The 19567-nt window shown below is 50.2% G+C and overlaps 1 long non-coding RNA gene across 1 annotated transcript; it reads left to right on the top strand.

Annotated features, from left to right (window-relative positions):
- Positions 1 to 1682: 1682 nt before the first annotated feature.
- On the top strand, positions 1683 to 18851 carry LOC128575499 (uncharacterized). The gene is made up of 5 exons (XR_008377004.1): positions 1683 to 1984; positions 6590 to 6738; positions 12617 to 12842; positions 13052 to 13157; positions 18673 to 18851. It is a non-coding gene; the product is annotated as an uncharacterized LOC128575499 (long non-coding RNA).
- The last annotated feature ends 716 nt before the right edge of the window (positions 18852 to 19567 follow it).

Genomic DNA, 19567 nt, shown 5'->3' with positions numbered 1-19567 from the left:
TAAGACTAATTCGGCAATAGTCACTCCTAATGGCAGAGGACCACCAGCAGAGCCCAGTACTGAGCTCCCAGTATGGCTGATTCCAAGGTCTCATTTGTTCATCCAGACCCTCACCCAGGTATGGCTATACCTTCCCCTGCCCACAGTGCTTCTGCCAAAACCACCGCATTCACCATCGGAGCATTCCACACAGCTTTGCCTCTGACCAAGAAAATCTTCATCGCAAATGAAATGCAGCAACAGCCCGTGTTTGGGGAATCCACTGGTCTTACCATGTATTCCATGACCTTGAAGCAGCTGGCCCAGTAGAATGGTAGAATATCCCTTTGAAGATTCAGCTATAACACCAGCCTTGTGGTTACTCTTGTCAGGCCTGGGGCAGTGTCTTCCAAGATGTGGTCTATGTTTTGAAATCAGCAACCAACATATGGTGCCACTCGTCCCCCAGCTACGATTGCCAGATCTGGGAATTAGGGGTGGAAATGGAAGTGGCCCCTCTCTCTATTATCCTATGTGATCTTCTAGCTAATTTTTTGCTTACTGTCCCCATAACTATTTTTTTCTTTGGGGGAAGAATGCTTCCAGCATGGGCTGTAACAACGGTCCCATTACACTGGAGTTGAGATGCTCTCTAAAAACGCTGGACTCCCAGGCCAGGGTCTCAAGGTATAGAAACGGGTCTCCATAACAGCTATCGTGATTAATTCTGAAAACCAAGGAGAACTACAGGTTGCCACTGTACATAGGGTTAAAGGAAGGTGCCTTGAATTCAAGGTATTCCCTGAGCCACCTCTTGAAATGCAGCAACAGCCCATGTTTCACTATCACAGTTATTCCTATGTCCTGTGATAAAGTCAATGGAAACCACAACCCCCCATGAGAGGTGGAACAGCCAGTGGCCCAGACCCTGAAATAATGAAGGTTTGAGTCACCCCATCCGGCAAGGAGCCAGAACAGGCCAAGGTTCTCACTGAGGCAACTGGCAGAAGAAATAGTAGCAGAAAAAGCACATTGCAAATACCAACTACAGTCACGTGACCAGCTAAAGCGGAAGGTACTAGAGAGGAACATTTCTTCCTTATTTTGCGATGAAAATTTTTGTGCATATGTTCATTGATTCTTTCCCAGCCCTCATTTTCCTGTCATCTAACACAGGATTTGTGAACTGCAGCTAACCTTATAATTCAGTATTTCAAGAGTAAGATGTCTAAGGAGTGTGACTCAGCTAGAAAACGAATGAAGCTCGCACAAAGGTGGGCAAAGGGGGGCAGCGCCTGTGGCTCAAGGAGTAGGGTGCCGGTCCCATATGCTGGGGGTGGCGGGTTCAAACCCAGCCCCAGCCAAAAAAAACACAAAAAAAAAAAAAAAAAGAAAAGGTGGGCAAAGGGACTTTGTATCCTTGTTTAGGATGAAGGGTGGTGTAGTGTGTTTTCGGTTTTATAAGGGATAGTTGCGTTGTGGTAGGAGTAAACATGACCTTGTGATGTTCTAAACTTGGAAGTCGACTATGGTTTTCACAATGTGTGCGGCTGCCAAGTTGACACAGGGTCGACTATGGCGGTTTTGCACGGTCAGCTTTAATAAGCAGGAACTACATTTCCCAGAATTCCTTTCCCCTTCTGCTTCTGAGTGAGGCTGGCAGCGGAGACTTTGCTTGGGATTTGGAGGGCAGAAGTCAAGTACAGCAGCAGTCAGGTTTGCACTCAGGTCTGGCTAGGGTCAGGACAGCAGCAATCCTGACACAGGGTTGTCAGGCGGGGCAGCAGCTAGGCCACAGTAAGCCTAGTTCCTGTCGTATCTCCCTTGTCAGTGGCCCCAGACCCTGCACCGGGTGCAGTGCAGCTCCATAGTGAAGCACGCCAGCTGCTTCTGCAGGTCACCTGCGGCATCTGAGATGGAAGCTGGGAGATAGTGAGAGACATCCACAAGTTCCAGAGAAGAGTCTGAGGTGGGAACTCCCATGTAAGCAACTGACTGATGGAAGGTGGGTGCGCTCAGGAGAAACGGAGGAGAGGGCAAAATAGGACCGGGGAAGGGGAGATGGCCAAATGGAGATGTGGGGTCACCTGAAGCCTGGCCTCTGCCTAACCCCACGGGGAGGTCTGGAGAGCAAGTGGCACAAAAGACCTGTCTACCCTTGATGTGCGTCTACACCCAGCATCAATTGGTATTTCTGGGGCTACTCTTGGAGGGAAGGGTGTAATCTTCCAGGAATTTCCTGGTGAAGTGGCTCTTGGGGGCCAAGGGAAATTCTCAGGAGAGGGGCACAGCTGAGAGGGGCTTGCAGCCAATATGCACAGCAGCTGGGAGTGGGCACACTGGCCTGGTGAACAGGACCTGGGTGGGACACCAACAGCACCTGCTACACGTGGTGCTTGAAGGATGTGGGTTCGAATCCCAATTCCAAGTAATAGCTCTGGCAAGCTTCCCAAATTCCCTAAACCTCAATGTTTTCCTCTGTGACATCAAAGTAATGGTGCACAGCAGATGCGGAGGTTCTTACGACACGACTGGGCACCTTGCAAACATCCCATGAATGCTACTGTTACTTAATAACAAAAATCAATAATAATAATGATAATAGTCTCAGTGCCCATAGCACAGTGGTTACGGTGCCAGCCTCATACACCAGGTAGGTTCGAACCCAACCTGGGTCAGCTAAACAACAATGACAACCGCAACAAAAAAACAGGCAGGCGTTGTGGTGGGCGCCTGTAGTTCCAGCTACTTGGGAGGCTGAGGCAAGAGAATCGCTTAAGCCCAAGAGTTTGAAGTTGCTGTGAGCTGTGACACCACAGCACTCTACCCGAGGGTGACATAGTGAGACTCTGTCTCAAAATAATAATAATAACAATAAATATATTAGTATAAAAGCAGGAGGCAGAAGTCTGGGTTCTGGACATGAATCTACAATCTACTGGTGTCAGTTTCCGCCACCGTACAAGTAGAATAACTGAGTAATAAATAATATCTGTGCCCTATCTCAGGGAGGGAATGTCAGGGTTTTTGGTTAGCAGAATAACAGCCTCCTCACCTAACACAGTAAAAAGGACCTTGCAGATTTTGAAATGAGGAGCTGGATTCTCTACACGGGCCTGCTGTGATCACAGGGGTCCTTGTAGGCAGGAGGAAAGAGAGGCAGCAGTAGATGGTGTGATGAAACCAAAAGGCTCGAGTGATGACAGGAAGGGGTTACGAGCCAAGGACTGCAGATGCTTCTAGAAACCAGAATAGGGAAGGAAATTAATCTCCCTCAGAGCCTCCAGAGGAACTGGCCCTGCCAACTCCTGACTTTAGCCCTTTGAAACTGATTTCAGACCTCTGAGCCCTCAGCACTGTAGGGGAATAAATGTGTGTTGCTTTAAGCCACTAAGGGTGTGGACATTTATTCCAGCCGCAGAAGGAACCTCACCCAGGGTCCAGTGAGACAGTGTATGTGTGTGGTGAGCCCAGGACCCATTCGCCACTGTGGCCAGTGCCCCACAGGGCCCCAGGCTGGCCGGATCTTAGAAGATTTTACTGGCGTGTGCTGCATCAGGGGAGTTAGGTAATGCCTAAGCCACGCCAGAATCAGAAAGATTTTCACAAAGACTGTGTAGGCTCCAAAATTACTCAAACTTTCCAAGTTCCTTCTCTATCACTTCCCTCTCCCTCTCAACACGCCACCGAAACCACCCACGCCCATGTGACGGATGGGGGAGCAGAAAGGAGAGGACACATCAACCTTTCCTCTGACACATCTTCCTTCACTGCTTAATATTTCAAATAGTCCAAAGCAGACTCCTCCGCACCTGGAATCAAACCATGGCAGTCCCAGCTCTAGATGAACTAAACCAAAGTAATGGTGAGGACAGGCCTCGTCCACGCAAACCCTTTCTTCTACAGGGCTACACCCCGACGCTTCATTTGGGGGCATGTTTGATTATCAGAGGAAACGTAGCTTCAATAGCTGTGATAGCAAGATCAAAGAAGGAGCCCTGCTTGGTCTGCTCAATCAAAGCCCTCTGCCTGAGATGCTGCCTGCCAAGGCTTGGAGTGAATGTTATGTCTGCTCAAGGGTGGCTGCTACTTGGATTTTAAAGTTAGGGCTCACTGCAGTCAGGACAATATAACCCAGCAACGGTGCTGCCCTCACACTGATCTGGTGCTTGGGCTCGTGTTGATTGGTTTTTCATGATGCTACTTCTGTGTAACAAACATCCCCAGTCACAGAGCTCATAGCACAAACATGGACAGAGTTCATACTCACAGGTCTGAGGCTCAGCTGTAGTTCAGTTGATCTTGGCTGAGCCATGCTGGACTCTGAGCTTTAAGAGGGGCCAGGTCTGCTCTATACGCCTTTATTCTAGGACCCCAGGGCTCAGACTCTCTAGCAAGGAGCAGAAGATCAACAGTGCTGGCGGGTACTTGCCAAGGCTCTAAAGTTCTCATCTGGGATCTATCACACAATCCCTTCAAACCACATCCCATTGTCCAAAGGAAGTCCCATGGCCAAGTCCAAAGGCAGTGGGGAAATATATTTGTACCCAGGGCAAGAAGCCATAGACGAGAGAGAAGGAAAGAAGAATCATGGAAAGGTAATACAATCTAACACTGTCCAGTACTCTCCGATACAGTCAGACTATCACCCATGTTCCTGCCCAGTCTTCTAGACCAAAACTGTTCTGGAAACAAAAGTACTCTCCTCCCCCAGCCCTATAGGGCCGGACCACATTTCTTCAAGGAGGAGGTTGCTAATTACAGGAACATGGTCTCTGCATAGAAGAGGATCTAAAGAGAGTCCTTGCTGGAAGAACTCTTAAACTATTACCTCTCCCTAACAATTCATTACAGATGGGGAAACCAAGACCCAGACACGTTGAAGGACTCATCCAATGCCACAGAGATGTTCAGTTTAGAAGCTCGAACACCACCTTGCCCAGGTTCTGTTTCTGGCTCCACCATTAATTAACAGTATAATCATGGATTAATGACCATAATGTCTGTGTCTGTCTCCTCTTGTATAAAACTGAGGTAACAGTGATCATTCCTGCCTTGCAGAGTTATTATGAGCATTGATGTCCAAGCACTTAGAGCAGTAACTGGTGCCTAGCAAGTAGCCACTATAATTATAATAATTCCATAAACGATCATTACTAAAAGGATTCCACAAATACCACTCTGTCCTAGATGCCAAGAAGACAGTTCCTGGCCCCAAGGAACTCTCTCTCATTGCTTGTTACCCACACTTCACACCGACAGACAGAAATAAGCAAATTACCATCTGAAACATTCTTCAGTAGAAAGAGTTAGGACAGGCGAAGTGTGAGTCAAATGTTGCCCCAACGTGGGGGGAAAAAAAAGACAAGGAAGACTTCCCAAAGGAGGTATAATCTGAATCCCATCTCAAATAATGGCCAAAAGGTTTTTTAGATGGACAAGAGAGTGAAGAAGATTCCTGAAGCGGGAAAAGCATGTGCAAAGGGCCTGAGGTACGTAAAGGTACCTGGAAGTGTGTTTGGCACATACAAGCCATCCCAGTATGCAGCTGGGGTCTTGTTAGAGAACAATAGGAGAGGAAGGCCGGGGTTGGAATCAGAGAGCTCAGGATGCCAGTTAAAAGGCTTGAGTTCTTCCCGCAGGCCTGTGTTCTCACACATTCTCCCATAAGCAGCGCTAAAGGCAGAGAAGGAAATAGTGCCTGAAGAGGCCCAGACAATGGCGTTTCTTTATGTATTTTGAAGTCTCCAGTTTTATCATAATTTCTATACATTTGTATCTTCTTTAGTGTTAGAGGCACGTTCACTTAGTCATTCAATAAATACTTATTAAGTGCCTACGGGGTGGCACCTAGTATACAGTAAATAAAACCAAGATTCTTAGCCTTGGGTTTTTTTTTTTAATTCTAATAGGATAGGAGAAATGGTGATGGAGAGAGAAGGGCAATAAATAATGACAGTAGACAGATAATTGTGTTGATGTGTTCAAAGGTGATAAGTGCTTTGGAAAACAGGACAATTAGAACAGTTCTAGGTAGGTTGTCATTAAACTAATGAAATAATGAATGAATGAAGATGGATGAGGATGGATGGATGGATGGATAAATGAATGGGTGGAGGGATGGTGAGGGAAAGAAGGAAGGAGGGAGCAGAGAGGGAGGGAGGGAGAAGGCTGCTGTTGGGAAGACAGGGGAACCACCGATAGGTTTAAGTAAGCAGACAACACTCCTGCCAGTGCCCTGCCTACCTGTGGCTACCACATCAGGGCAGCTGGTCACTGTCCTGCACACCAGGGTCATAGAGAGGTGAGGACCAGCCAGAGAAGGTTTCTAGATCCTACCTAGTCCCCAAGCAGGTCATCAGGTTGTTACCCACATTTCAAACCACTGCTGAATTTCCAATTGCGCAGCTGATGTAAATACCTTCTGGGCACATAGCAGTTAATGAATAACTTGGTTAAATTGCTGCAGAGGGAGGAAGCTTAAAAACTAGAGGTGGGGACGGAAGGCTGGGGAATGCTGCCCTTATTAAACATCGAAATCCAATCTCTGAAACGAAGGGAATGATACTTCACAAAATGAGTTTATGATAATCACTCCTTCTGTTGGCAGGGCACCCAGCTGACTTCTCGCAGACACACAGTGGCCTATAAGCCAGCGCGCTAGGCAAGGGAGGCAGGAGGTGGGGTCCCCATCCTGGGGCTCCCCCTGCAGCTGGCTAAAAGAAAAAGGCAGTTTCCCAGCCCCTCTCACAGCATCAGGTAAATCAATAAATGGCGAAACTTTGGAATCTGTTTTAAAAAGGGAGTGGGGGGGGCGTGGAGTTAGGGAGTGGCTCTATTAAAAAAAAGAAAACTAAATCTGTCTAGTATTCCCCCACTTTCTATATAGCACGTGGAAGGCAGCAGTTTCCTCATCTCTAAAATAAAGTCATTACATAGGGTTATGGGGAGAATCAAGAGGGACTGTACTTTGGTGCTTGGCACATAATTTAGTGCTTCATGAAGGTCTTTCTAGTGACGTTTATCATTGCTCTGTGGCCTCCTGCTGAGAACCTTTGATGCAAAAGGAGGGTCTCCCAGCCTGGCACCTGGCACAGATACGCAGTAAGGAATCTGCAGTGCAAAAGTCTGAAGTAGACACTCAGCCCCCACGTCCTGGGACAGCCTTGCTTTCACCCACACCATTTCTGAGCGAGACAGAATTGCAGACAAAAAGGCAGGAACAAAGAAATAAAGAGAATGGTGGCTTTGATCCCTGCAGAGGGATGTGGCCACTCCCCCTGGATGACATCGCTTCCAGGGAAGGAGACGAGGCTGGAACTTACAGGGCAGGCTTAGCTCAGGTCGCTCTCAACCAGACCAAGCACTGCAGGCTCAGACATGACAGTTCCTGAGTGCACCAGACTGTTGGCTCCCCGTGCACATGCCCATCACATCCCACGTTGTTTAGACACAGCATCACCAGCCCCAGCGGTGGCTGTGGGGCTGATGCCTGGCAGCCTCATGGCATTCCACAGCCGGAGAAACAGCTGGCTTGTGAAATCGGAGGCAATGGTGCCACTGCTCCACCTCAGGGCTGTGAGCTTCCTGGGCATCTGATCAGAACCTGCTGGGACGTGGAGGCCTTCATCTCTGGGCCGGGCTTTCCTTTGCTTGGTTTAGTCATTTTTCTTTTTAAATGCAATGAGCTACAAGGTTCAGGACACCGATAGATGAGACGGACAGCAAGGAGCTTTGTTCTCCATTCAGTCGCTCTACCGAACTCAAATATTGCAATACCTACATGTTCTGTGCATACGGCGAGCTGTAATAATACCCGGACGCGTTTTCTTTGAGCCTTCTCTGTGCTGGGCGCTGTTTCAAGCTCTTTGCCTGAATCCATTTACTTAATCCTCAGAAGAGACTGGTGGGTTCTGGGGTCCAGAGCTGTTTGGAGAGTTAAATAAAGCGAATACTCCTGGTGTGAGAGCTGGTCTGACCGCCTTCCTCGGGGGACAAATGGTGGGGCTGAAATGACATTAAATCCCAGTTCCTTCAGGGCCCTGGAAGCTTTGAGTTTCACATTCTCCAGCGCCTCCATTTTTTTTTCAAGCTCACGATGTGATTTCTGAACAAGAAGACACCTTTACCAGGGCAGTTGCAAATCTTTGGGGCTCTCATCCGTCCCCTGCTGCAGAGACATCATCTTTCTTCCTGGAAGTGACACTTGCTGCCCTCGTTCAACTTGGTTAAAAGCAAAGTCAATATTCGGAAGCTATGAATCTCCTCCGCTCCTCAAGGGAGGGAAAAATCTTTGCATGTTCCTGTTGCAGGATCTCAGGCCCACAAATCAGCGTTTCTAAGGTCTGCTGAGTGGTGTCCACCCCTGAATGCTCTCATTGGAGGCCTCTTAGAGTGGGGCTTGGGGAAACTGGGATGGGTGGGACACAGCCACTGGGCTGGGGGTAAGGAGGCAGGGGACTGCCAGGGTTCCCTGTGGACCCCGTCCTGGGTGGGAGATCATAGGAGAGATGACGCTGGGGAAATAACAAGACTTTACATTAACTTCGTGTATAAATTCTGAGTAGGCTGGAGAGGCGTACACTGACTCGTACCAAATGCAGATTGAGACTGCAGAAACCCTCTGACTCCTCAGAAACCTTTTATTGAGCTATAAGAAAAAGTATTTGTGAAAAGATGCAAAGGTGTCAAAATTCAAAGAGGATTAAAAGGATCCCAAGCCCCCAGGAAGACTGAGTAAAAAGGAAATGGCTGGGAAATTGGAATGCAGGGTAGTGAGTTAGCAACAAGGGCTGAGAAGTGGAAGGGGACAAGTTTCATCTCCGCAGGGCAGGCAAACCACAATCCCTAATCTAACTGCCTGGGAGGAGTTCAAAGAGGTCAGCCCTGCCCACCTGCTGATTCTCTGGGCAGGGATGACCTTGGAGAACTTTACCCTGTCTGGGCTCCTCTGTGCTCCTTTTCATCTTTGGTGGTCTGGATAAGGAGCCCATCAGCCCGTCTGCTTCCCACAGGGGACATGAAGCCACCCACCATGAAAGGGCTGCCCTGGGGGTGCTGGGCTGGGTGTCAGGAGGCCACAGGCTCTGTGTGACCTTAGGCCTGCCTGAGTTTCCTCTGAACCTCAGGTCTCTTCCTTTGAAAAATGGCAACATCATTTCATTGATCACATCCAGCCAAGCCCGGCCCAGTCAAAAGTCAGGTGAGGGGCGGCCAGCACAGATCAGCCTTACTGTTTTCCAGCCAGAAAGACAGAGCATTCGAGCCAGGGCAGGAGGACACCCATATCTCGGGAAAGACCTGCCATGGCCATCCTGCCTTCCTTCATTCATTCACCAAGTATTTAGAGAGCACCTGCTATGTGCCAGGCGCTATGGTGGGCGCTCTGGGTATGGCAATGAGCAGGACCACGTCTCTGCCCACAGGGAGCTTGGAGTCTGATGTGGGGAGAGAGAGAGCTCGCAAGATACATCCACTTTGGACAACAATGCGTGGGCCAGAGCTACGTGCTGGCTGGCTGTCTCCTCTTGCTGATGGTGTGTGAGCTTCTGAGGTCTCAGACCTCACAGTCTCACTGGCTTCTCTATCTACAAGGCCGAGAGGAGCATATGGCACAGAGAAGCCACTCTAAAACAGTCATATGGTTGCTGTCAACGCCCACATCCCCACCCTGCTCTTCCTGGAGCCCCTGGTCTGAGATGAGGATTCCCAGCAAGTCTCAGAGTCAGGGAGCAGAAATAATATTACAACAGTAGTCAGTGTGCCTGATGTCATCTGAGGGCCTTTACCACATCTCTAAGTGAATACACCATTTTTATTATCTCCATTTTACATGGTGTGAACCTGAGGCCCAGGGAGGCAAAATCCCTTGCCTTAAGCCACGTAGACAATTAGGGGTACAACTAAGAATCTGGCCCTAGAACTCAGCCACTTAGCCACCATGCCCAGCTGCCGAGAACAGTCTGGCCTGCTGGCCAGACTCAGAAACAAAGGCAGGAATCACGGGCAGGTGTGGGGAGCAGAGCCCAGCAGAGGCCAGGAAGATGGAACCTTTCTGATCAGCACTTGTGAAGTGGAGAATCTCCCCTGCCTCCCAGGGACTGGGCCAGGAATGGAGAAGGGAAAGAGAAGAGCAAGCCAAGAAAATGTCTGTTCTAAAGGGGCATTCTGCTCATCAGCCCTCTTCAGACCAAAGAGACCTTCCTCCCAAGTCGGGGTGGGTTTCCAATGGGCTTTAAGGGCAGCTCGCCACGTCTATTCCATCTTTGGACAGCTCAGTCAAGTTCATTGACTTTGCTCAGTGATAATTAGTGCTTGGGAGAAGGGGGATAAGAGCCAAGAGCAGTGACAATTCTGTCCTCTCGTGGTACAGCCAGACCCCATCTCTAGCCAAACCTAATGTTTTTTTTTTAATTATTTTTTTAATGACAGCCCATCTCCCGAGGCATAAGTATAAAGCAGAGAGATCAATCTTAGTGCCAAGGGTCAAGTGCTCACCCACTGCCATCCACAGCCCCCTTCAAAGTAGTCATCACAGAAAGCTCAGTGATTCCAGAGCTCTAGACACAGCTGGGTCCACCTCGGCAATTACATTCTGGGTCATTTCTGAGTCCCACAAGGAAATCTATCTCATTATCCCCAGCTTGACCTTGTCAAGCTGGCTTCCAGGCCACAATATCCATTATTGGGATGATGGGATTGGGGGACATGGGATTCTTTTGCAGCCCAAAGGATTCAGGTTAGATCCCCAAGTGCACTTCCCAATCAAAATGGCTGGGAAGCCCCTGAGCCAAACTGTGCCGTCCCATTCTCAGAAGCTCCTGTCTTGTTTACCTCACCGCTCGGCTCCAGATTTATTGCTCCCTAGGAAGGATTCATCACGTCCCCGAGCCCAGAGCTGCCGTTTGGTTTAAAGCAGGTCAGGGTTGCACCTCTGCTCTTGAGAGCGGGCAGTTCCAGGTTTGTCTTCTGTCTCTTGTTCCAAGCAGGCACAATGATGCCTGTATACAGCAAGTGCTCAACAAGTGTTTCTGGTCTACCGGAGACATTCAGGGTTATAGGCGCCCATCAGTCGGCAGATGGCAGGGAGAGCCCTGTCGCAGGAGGCTTGCGCTGTTTACCACCGCATCCTCCTGCCAGCCCTGGGCGGCAGCTGCGTTTCACCAAAGACGAAACTGAGGCACCAAGGATCCCACCGACCCCTTCCCAGTCTCAGTCGTGAAGATGGTTCGTGGGGCTCTCCTCTCTGGAATCCCTTCTGATGGAAACTCCAGATTCATCCTTGGCTTCAGTCCTGTCTGGTGGCAGCAGCTGGACGAGATGAAAAACAAGAACAGGGAGATAGGGGGGTACCGACACCTCTCCCGTACTCAGCACTGATCTGAACATTCAGACACACTCCCTCCTCTGACCCCTCAAGGAGGGCAGGTGTCAACCTCCATTGCCCAGTCCAGGAAAGAGAAGCACAGAGAGTTAAAACCCACTGGCTTGAGTTCATGCCGTGAGCAAAGAAGGATGGTGCTCAGGCGCCTTCCTGCCTGCCCTCCAGCTCACCGGAAGAGAGGAAGGCACAGCCTCCCTTTCCACAGAGGCCCAGAGAAGCCAAGTAGCCAGTCTGACGTCACACAGCAAAGCTGTGGCCCACCTGGCTTTAGAGCACTTGGGACTTTACTTACACATCACACGTGAGGTCGGCTGAATAATCTCAGTGATATGGATGAAAAAACAGAGAGGTGGAGACACCTGCTCCCAGCAGCTCAGTGGCTGGTTTCTCCCGGGCTGAACACATGTGTGCCCCAATGTCACGGCTGGACCCATCTCTCCCATCCCAGAGAGGGCTATGTGGACCGTCCCTTCTCCCCCTTTCCCTCCTGCTTCTTCATGGTAATTTATGGATGGCAGGCAGAGCAGGCTCCCAGTCTGAGATAATGAAGGTGCAATACTAGGAGAAGAAAGGAGCAAGAAGAGGGGCGGGGCTGTAAATACTAATTGTTCTATCAGGAGGCTGCTTTTCATTTCCTCGCTGAAGGGAAGGCTATGTTTAATTAACTCTGCTTGTGTGCTGGGGATGGGGCCTGGTTGAGAATGAGTTACGGTGCCTCTGTGACAAGGCCCCACCTCACCAACAGGGCCAGCCCCATGGACATGTGGGCAAAACCTCCAAGGCATAGAGGCCTCAGGGCCATGTGCTGTCTGCTCCCAGCACCCTGTCCACAGCCCCTGGGTGCCCTCTGTGCACCCTGCGGGCACCTAGGCCCCTCCCTTCCTTGGTTGCCCTTTCCCATTTTCTCAGCTGGCAGGACCTTGCCAACTCACCTGTTCTAGGCTGGTATTACTTGGTGGCAAGAAACTGGCAGCCACACCAGCTTTGCTTAAGGAAAGGGGATTCGATGATCAACTCCCCCGAGAGTTGGGCTTCTAGAACTCGGGAACAGCAAGGAATCAGACCCAAGCCAGACACATTCTCTCTTTCCCGCCCACCCCCGACCCCTTGCTTCTTCCTGGCTCCGTCCTAGTCTCCTTCTGTCCCCTAAACAAGCTCCTCCTGGACCTTCCATTCTGAGGTCATCATGACTCCCATTCTGCAGTTGTGTGTGTTTAAACTCTTGAGTCTAATATATTTGGTTGCTGTCACCAGGGCTGGGATGGTCGTGTGACTGTTCCTTCAGCATGGATTGGCTCCCTGAAGGAGGAAGGAGAAGATCGCATGGGACTACTGAGCAGGGAAGAAGGGAGGAGGAGGGTCTCAGGGTTCAAGGACCCCCCTGAAGGCTCTCCTTTTCAACAATCTCCCCGATTCCCCTGTTGGAGTTAATAACTCTTCCTCGGCTTTCCCTGCCCTTTTTACCGCTGTGTGACCTTAGGTAAGTTACTAACCCTCTCTGGGCCTCAATTTCCTCATCCATAAAATGACAGAAATAGTGATTCTCACAAAGCTGCTGTGAAAATCTATTAAGGCAAAGAGGCAAAGCGTCTAGCACAGTCCCCTGGGTGTACAGTAAGTACCCAGACAGTGAACTCTATTGTCATGAGCACTGTTTCATCTTTAATGGTGATTTTTTGTGTCTTTTAGAACTTACGTCTCACCTTCCACCCTGGGTGCTCCTCCCTGGAGATGCTCAGCCATGGCAGTCTAGCTCTGCTTCTCAGCTTCAACCTTCCCCAACACCTGGACTCAGGTAACTGCTAAGGCAAGGCCCGAGGGGCTGGTGGTACTGACACTCACTTCACTGAACAGCTACCATGTATATGCCAAGGCAGGAAGACCCGAAATGGAGTACCCCTTGGAACAGGGCCCCAGGCACACATCTGCCAAACCAATCCCAAAGCAGGGGCTTTCTAAACCTTCTTTATTTAATCCCCACCACAGCCTTAGGAAGTAGTTACTCCTGTCCCCATTTTGCAGAATGGGAGATTCCCTGTCCTTGGGGAGTTTCGAAGGGCCCAGAGTCACTGGCCATTGAGGGAGAGAGAAAGGACTAGAACCCAGGGTTGTTAACTCTGCTCATTGAACTCCCCACACACTGCAATGTGCCAGCTTCCTGAGGAGGCTGCTAACAAGGTTCAAAGGCCTGGGAGCGAGTGGGTGGTCGGAGGGCCTCTGTCCAGCCCAGGCAACCTGGGAAGAGGTTATGGGTGGAACAAGAAGATGGCAAATCACTGTGCTCGACAGAGATTAAAAACTAGAAGCAATTCAGGTGCCAGCTTGAGTGCAGGTGTGCCCACGTGCACACATCCTGGGTGCCTCTCAGTGCAAATGTGTACGCAAGCATTTCTGCGCATGTGCTGTGGCCCTCGGATGGTGTCAGTGGTTGCGGTGTGCTTAACGGTTTCTGTCAAATTATTCAAGGTGTTCAAATCCAGAAACCTCTTCATCCCTTAGTCCCAAAGGGAAATTCAGAATTCTTATCCCAGCACTTCCATGACCTTGCTATGTGACTCCGTCTGGGTCCCTTCCCCTTTCTGAGTCTCTATACAAAAGTGGAGTTGGGTAAAAATACTTCTTTTTTAACTCTTCCAGCTCAGGATGGTGGAGAGACCCCCCTGATCTGGGCTAGGTGACTGTTTTGCCCCTCTGTAGAAAAAGGCTGCCCCAGACCTCTGCGGGCAGAGGAGGAAGCGGGCAGGGGCTGGTGTCATTTTTATCTCTGATTAGGAGGTTTCTGCCAGTCTCTAGGCCTCTGACCCTGCACTTGCACATCTGAAGGGTGCGCCAACTGCTTAATCAGACTGCTCTCAGCACAACTGATTAATAGTGGTTCCTGCTTAAAAAAAAAAAAAAGAAAGAAAAGAAAGAAAATGCTTCTGTAAATCAGCTGTTTATTTAACTTTCCCCGGCATTTAATGATTGTGAGGCTTGGGAGAGGAGGAGAGATGGAAAATTAATTTGAGTCTCACCAGAAAAGCCAGTCAGGGAGATAATGAACTTCCCGAGTCTTAACAGAGAACAGAGACAGGGAAGATGCCAGGCGGAGACAGAGCCCTAAGCCTCTACATCCCTGGATCGAGCTGAGCTGAGCTGAGTGATACACAGATGGCCCATCCCCTCTGAGCCTCCATCAAATACGAAGGGTGAGAGAGCTAGGCAGGGTTTTCAGCGTCTTTCCATATGCAAAGCCTCATCATTTCCCCCCTCCCCCCAGTCTTGTTAAAATGGAGGGCAGCAGAGGCACAGCACGCAAGGGCTATGAACCTGCAAATAACAATTGTTGGATGCTCTTATCCTCCTGGGCTCAGATAGTCAGCGGAAGGCACCCCCTACACATACCCCACACCCTGGTCGCATCAGAGATTGAGAGCAGGTGGGATAAGGGATGTACAAGGCCCAGGTGGAAGAGCGAGGAACCTCTCATCTACTTTGAGTTCCTTACTATACAAACAGGGAAATAGAGACAGAGAGAGGCAGTAATGGGCCCAAGACTACACACAAAATATGCGACATTGCAGGAGCTCAAGTAATTAAGCTCATCCCACATCACTCCGTAATTCCTGGTCTTTGTATCTCTCTATCAAAGGCTCTGCAGAAGATAAGTCCTTTGGTTGTAAATAACATAGGGGGTGGGGGTGATTCCAGCAGAAGTCCCATGGCAGATTCTCATTGGACCATCTTGGGTCACATGCCATTCTGGAACCAATAGCGTAGCCAAGAGAATGGACTATACTGATTAGCCAGATGTGGGTCATGTGATCTGGGTTTCCTGCCAGGGATATCTGCCTTAGCACCTCTGTGGCAATTACAGCCCAAATAATGGGCTGGGCCTTGCACTCTCCCACATCTGGGTTTTTGTCCACATTGTCTTTTCTTCCTGAGTACCTTGAGATACTACAAGGCCGTGTTCAAATACCACCTCTTCCAGGGAGACTTCTGTGACCACCTAGTCCCAAGTACCATTTCTCTCCCTTCTAAAATCCTGTAATTCCCTCTATGATGACACCACCAACTTCTGGTGTGTGTTTTAGCTATCCGGGTAATATCTTGTCTCACCCACAGACTCCTTGAGGACAGGGACTTGGTATTATTTATCTCCACGTGGTCAGGGCTCAGCACCAGCACAAAGATGGATGGATGGATGAATGAATAAATGAATAAATGAATAAATGAGAGCTCATACAGATGATTCAGAAATCAGAAATGACAAGCGCCATGCAGGTATCCACACGGCTCTTTGATAAGACAATTCCCTGTTTGGCAACTGGTCTTGCCAGGATGTTCCTCCTGGTATCTGACTTAAATACTTCCTGCTTGCCTTTAGTGGGGTTTTATAGAGACCACCACTCTTCCCATAAAGACCTTCCTTTCAAGCTTTGCTCTGACTTCTTCCCTCCTAAGCCAAATCCCTCACTTAGGACTCAGCATGCACAAGCTGTTGGAATGTTTTCTTCCAGGGGTGGTGGGATCCAGCTGGCAACAGCTCTGCTGGGTGGGCGTGTTCTCAGGAGAGGCCCAGAGGCTGGTGCCCAGAGAAATGCCACCGCCTCTTCCCTGGCTCCTCCTGGCAAGCCCTTCTCTGCACCCCTCCCTTCCCTTTCAGCAGCCTGTCAAAGCCTGATGGCTGATGGACGGGAAGCTGTCGTCCTCTTCCCCCACCCAACATCACCACCACATCCCCCACTCTAGACCCTCCCGGCTCTGGGTAGTGGTGAAGCTCTTTCATAACAAGTTGGCACTCAGCCTGGCTTTTCCACTCAAGGGACAGCAGCTCCTTGCATGCTGTGCCAGGATGCTGACAAAGGAAAAGAACCACTTCCCAGCACAGGGCAGCAGGGAGGCTCCATCTCCTAAACCTGGAGCTCCATGAGTCCTCATCACAACCCCAGTGCTAAGCCGCCCCTCTGTGCCCCACCCTCCCCCAAGATCAGAGGCACCTGATACCTCTGTCTCCCTGAGCTCTTCCTGGGAAACCATGAAACGTGGGAGCTGAGTGGTTCTTAAAGATCTTCTTGTACAAACGTCTCATTTTCAAGATGGAAGCCCATGACTGGAGTAACAGGGGTGAAGGGGTAACATCCCGAAGAAAGCAGGTTTGCTCCCCTACAGAACAGAGCTGTTTCTAGACCACCCAGAGATGGAGCCAGAAACCCTATTGGTCCAGGCACCCTAGGACCCCACTCTGAAAGTCATTAGCGCCGCAGTGACATCCTGAGCTTCAACAGGACACAATTGTGCTTGTCTCTCCCAGCACCATAATCCTAAGCCCTCGCATTGTGCCCAGCATATAATAGGTGCTCAGTAAATGTTTCCTGAATGAACAATTACAGAACGAATGTCACTTATTAAGCTGCAGTCAATGTGGACTTAACTCCTGGTAAATTCTTGATCTTTCCTCTTTCCGAGCTGCTGAGGAAAGCTGCAGAATCCCCAGGCAGCCTTTGGCACCCTCTAGAGATCTGTAGAACTTGTGTTGGGAAACATCCAGCCTGGGTTAATGATCTCACCCAATATGTATTCGTTCATTAATCCATGTATTCAACACTTGTTTACTGAGCACCTACTGTGCTAGGGATACAGCGGCAAATAAAACTGTTTTGTGCAAATGGTCATATGCGACTAGACTTTCACAATAAGTGAATAAACAGGAGGTAATGAGCGGGGGAGGTAAATGCTAGGAGAATGGGAGGAACGGGCTGCTAGTCTAGCTAAGGTGGTCAGGGAAGGCTTCTCTGCAGAGGTGACATAAAGGGCTTGGTAGGAAGTGGGAGAATACACTCAGCATATATCTGGGAAGGCGTTCCCAGGTGGAGGGGTGCTGTGGGAGGGTCAGGCCCGTGGCAGGAGTGTGCCCGGGGAGTTTTAGGAAGAGCAGGAAGGTCCGTGCCTTTAAGGTGGAATGAGTAAGTGGGAAGGTGGCAGGAGATGAGGACTGAGAGCTGGCCAGGGCCAGCTGGAGAGCCCAGGAAGAACTGTGGAGGTCATTCTGAGTATGGCGCAATTAGCTGAGCAACTACTTTGTGCCAGGCAATGCCCCCTACAGTCCTGCCATGTCTTGGTTCTGTGACTGTTGCCTTCTGTTGAGGTCTCCAGGTCTGGAGCAATGGTCTACAGGAGAAGGAGCGTGTGTGTAGTCAGAGCCTGGCCACAGCTCAGCTCATCATGTGGCCATGACACCTGTGTTCATCTTGAGCTCATCAGTGCAGGGACCTCAAGGACAGAAAGGCTTGGGGTGTCACCAGCATGTATCAAGCACCCCTCAAGGGCCAGGCGCCTCCCACATCATCCTACCTGCCCAGTGGTAGGGTCCAGAGGGTCCCAGGAATGCTTCTCAGAGTATTCCCTCATCAAGAAGACATGTCATCTCTACCCAGAGCCAGGAGGGGGCTGGGTTAGAGATGTGGTGGCTGTGTTGTATGGGGGAAGAGGATGACAGCTTCCTACCCATCAGCCTCCCACAGGCTGCTGAAAGGGAGGGGAGGACTGCAGAGACAGGGTTGCCAGGAGGATCCAGGAGAGAGACAGTAGCACCTCCCAGACACCAGCCCCAGGCCCTCCTGGGAACACGCCCTCTTAGCAGAGCTGCTGCTGGGCTGGGCCTACCTCTTCAAAAGAAGACACTCCAGCAGCCTGTGGGCGCTGAGTACCAGGGAAGTGAGGGACTTGTCTCCAGGAGGGAGAAAGTCAGAGCATATCCCAAAAAGGCCAATCACCCAGCAGCCAGGATTAAAACCCAGGTCCATCTAGAGCCAAAGCCTAGGATGCCTCTTGAAGTGTCAAGTACCCTCCCCAGGCCCGTCCTCACTGCTCAGTGGAAGAAAGGCTCTGCTTTCCCAGTTGGCACTGGGAGCGTGTTCTCAAGAGAATGATTTTGAACTCAGGAAATGCAAACCAGCTTCAACATTCACCAAAACAAAAACTCCCCTTCTCTCAGAAAGAAAGGACATCATCTCTTAGGCCTCCTCGAGGTCCTGGCATTTTGAAATAGGGACTCGGCGAAGGTCTAGCTCTGGGATGGTAGACTCCAAGCACATTGGCAGCAGATGAGTGACTGAAATATTTCGAGCAGGGGCCCTCCCCAGCAGCCATCATTCACACCAGACAGGCTGCCGCCTACTCCATTTATACATAAGGCTGGGCCTGTGCATATGTGGGTTCTTGCAAACAGTTTTTTAAAAGCACTAGTCCCAGAGAAAGTCTATACATAGACTCTGAAAGCTGGAGGATCCTTAGAGAGCATGCTAGTCCGACTCTTCTCTTTTCAGATGGGGAAACTGAGGATGCTCCAAGGTCACACAATCACAGCTCAGCAGCAGAGCCAGGATTGGAACCCAGTTTGGCTGACTGCTAGCTGAGTTCCCTCCCCACAACATCACCTTGTCTAATTCACCTCCAGATTCAGACAGACCCAGCGTGGTACTAAGTTTTGTCCCTTCTTAGCTGTCTGGCCTTCAATAAATGCTTGACCCTCTCTGGTGACTGGCTTCCATATAGTAATGGGACCTGCATAACGTGCTATATGTTCAATGTGAGTTTGGCACAAAGTGGATGCTCAATAACAAAGTACCCCCCCATGTCTCAGGACCTGATTTCCATCCATTGACTTCCTGGGACTCGGATAATATCACCTCCTCCTCCCAAAACACAGGCCCATTTTGGAATGAACGAACACTGCAGGACCAGAAGCAAGGCCGGGGTTTCCCTTTCCCTCTGCCCCACTGCTCCACAGTGCCAGCACCAGGCCAGAGCATCCTAGAAGGGCGACAAGATCCTTTGAGAGTGTGGAGGGGACCAAGCAGGTGTTTCCCCAAGCCCTGCACTGCAGACTCTCATGGGAGAGGAGAGAACCACGCAACAACCAGGTCAGGCAGAAAAGCAGGGCGAGCATCCTGCAACGGTGATGAGAGCCAGAGGGGTGGAGCTCCAAGGGATGGATAACAGAGGGATGGTGGAGAGAGTGGAGACGCTCAGGGTTCAAGGACTCTACTCAGCTAAGCCAGGGAGCTTAGAAGTCCTTGGCAGTGCCCTCAAAGGCTGCCAGGTGGGAAACCTTGCCCCAGGGGCGGACGCAGGATAGAGGGTGCCATCTGCTGGTTCCTGGGATCCATGGCCTCCATCCCCCGAGGACCAGCACAGACCAAAGCTTGCCGGAGCCTGCAA

Source organism: Nycticebus coucang, chromosome 22, assembly GCF_027406575.1.
Source record: "Nycticebus coucang isolate mNycCou1 chromosome 22, mNycCou1.pri, whole genome shotgun sequence".
NCBI lineage: Eukaryota > Metazoa > Chordata > Mammalia > Primates > Lorisidae > Nycticebus > Nycticebus coucang.
The sequence above is the reverse complement of the archived record's forward strand: the minus strand, read 5'-3'. Positions and strand labels throughout refer to the sequence as shown.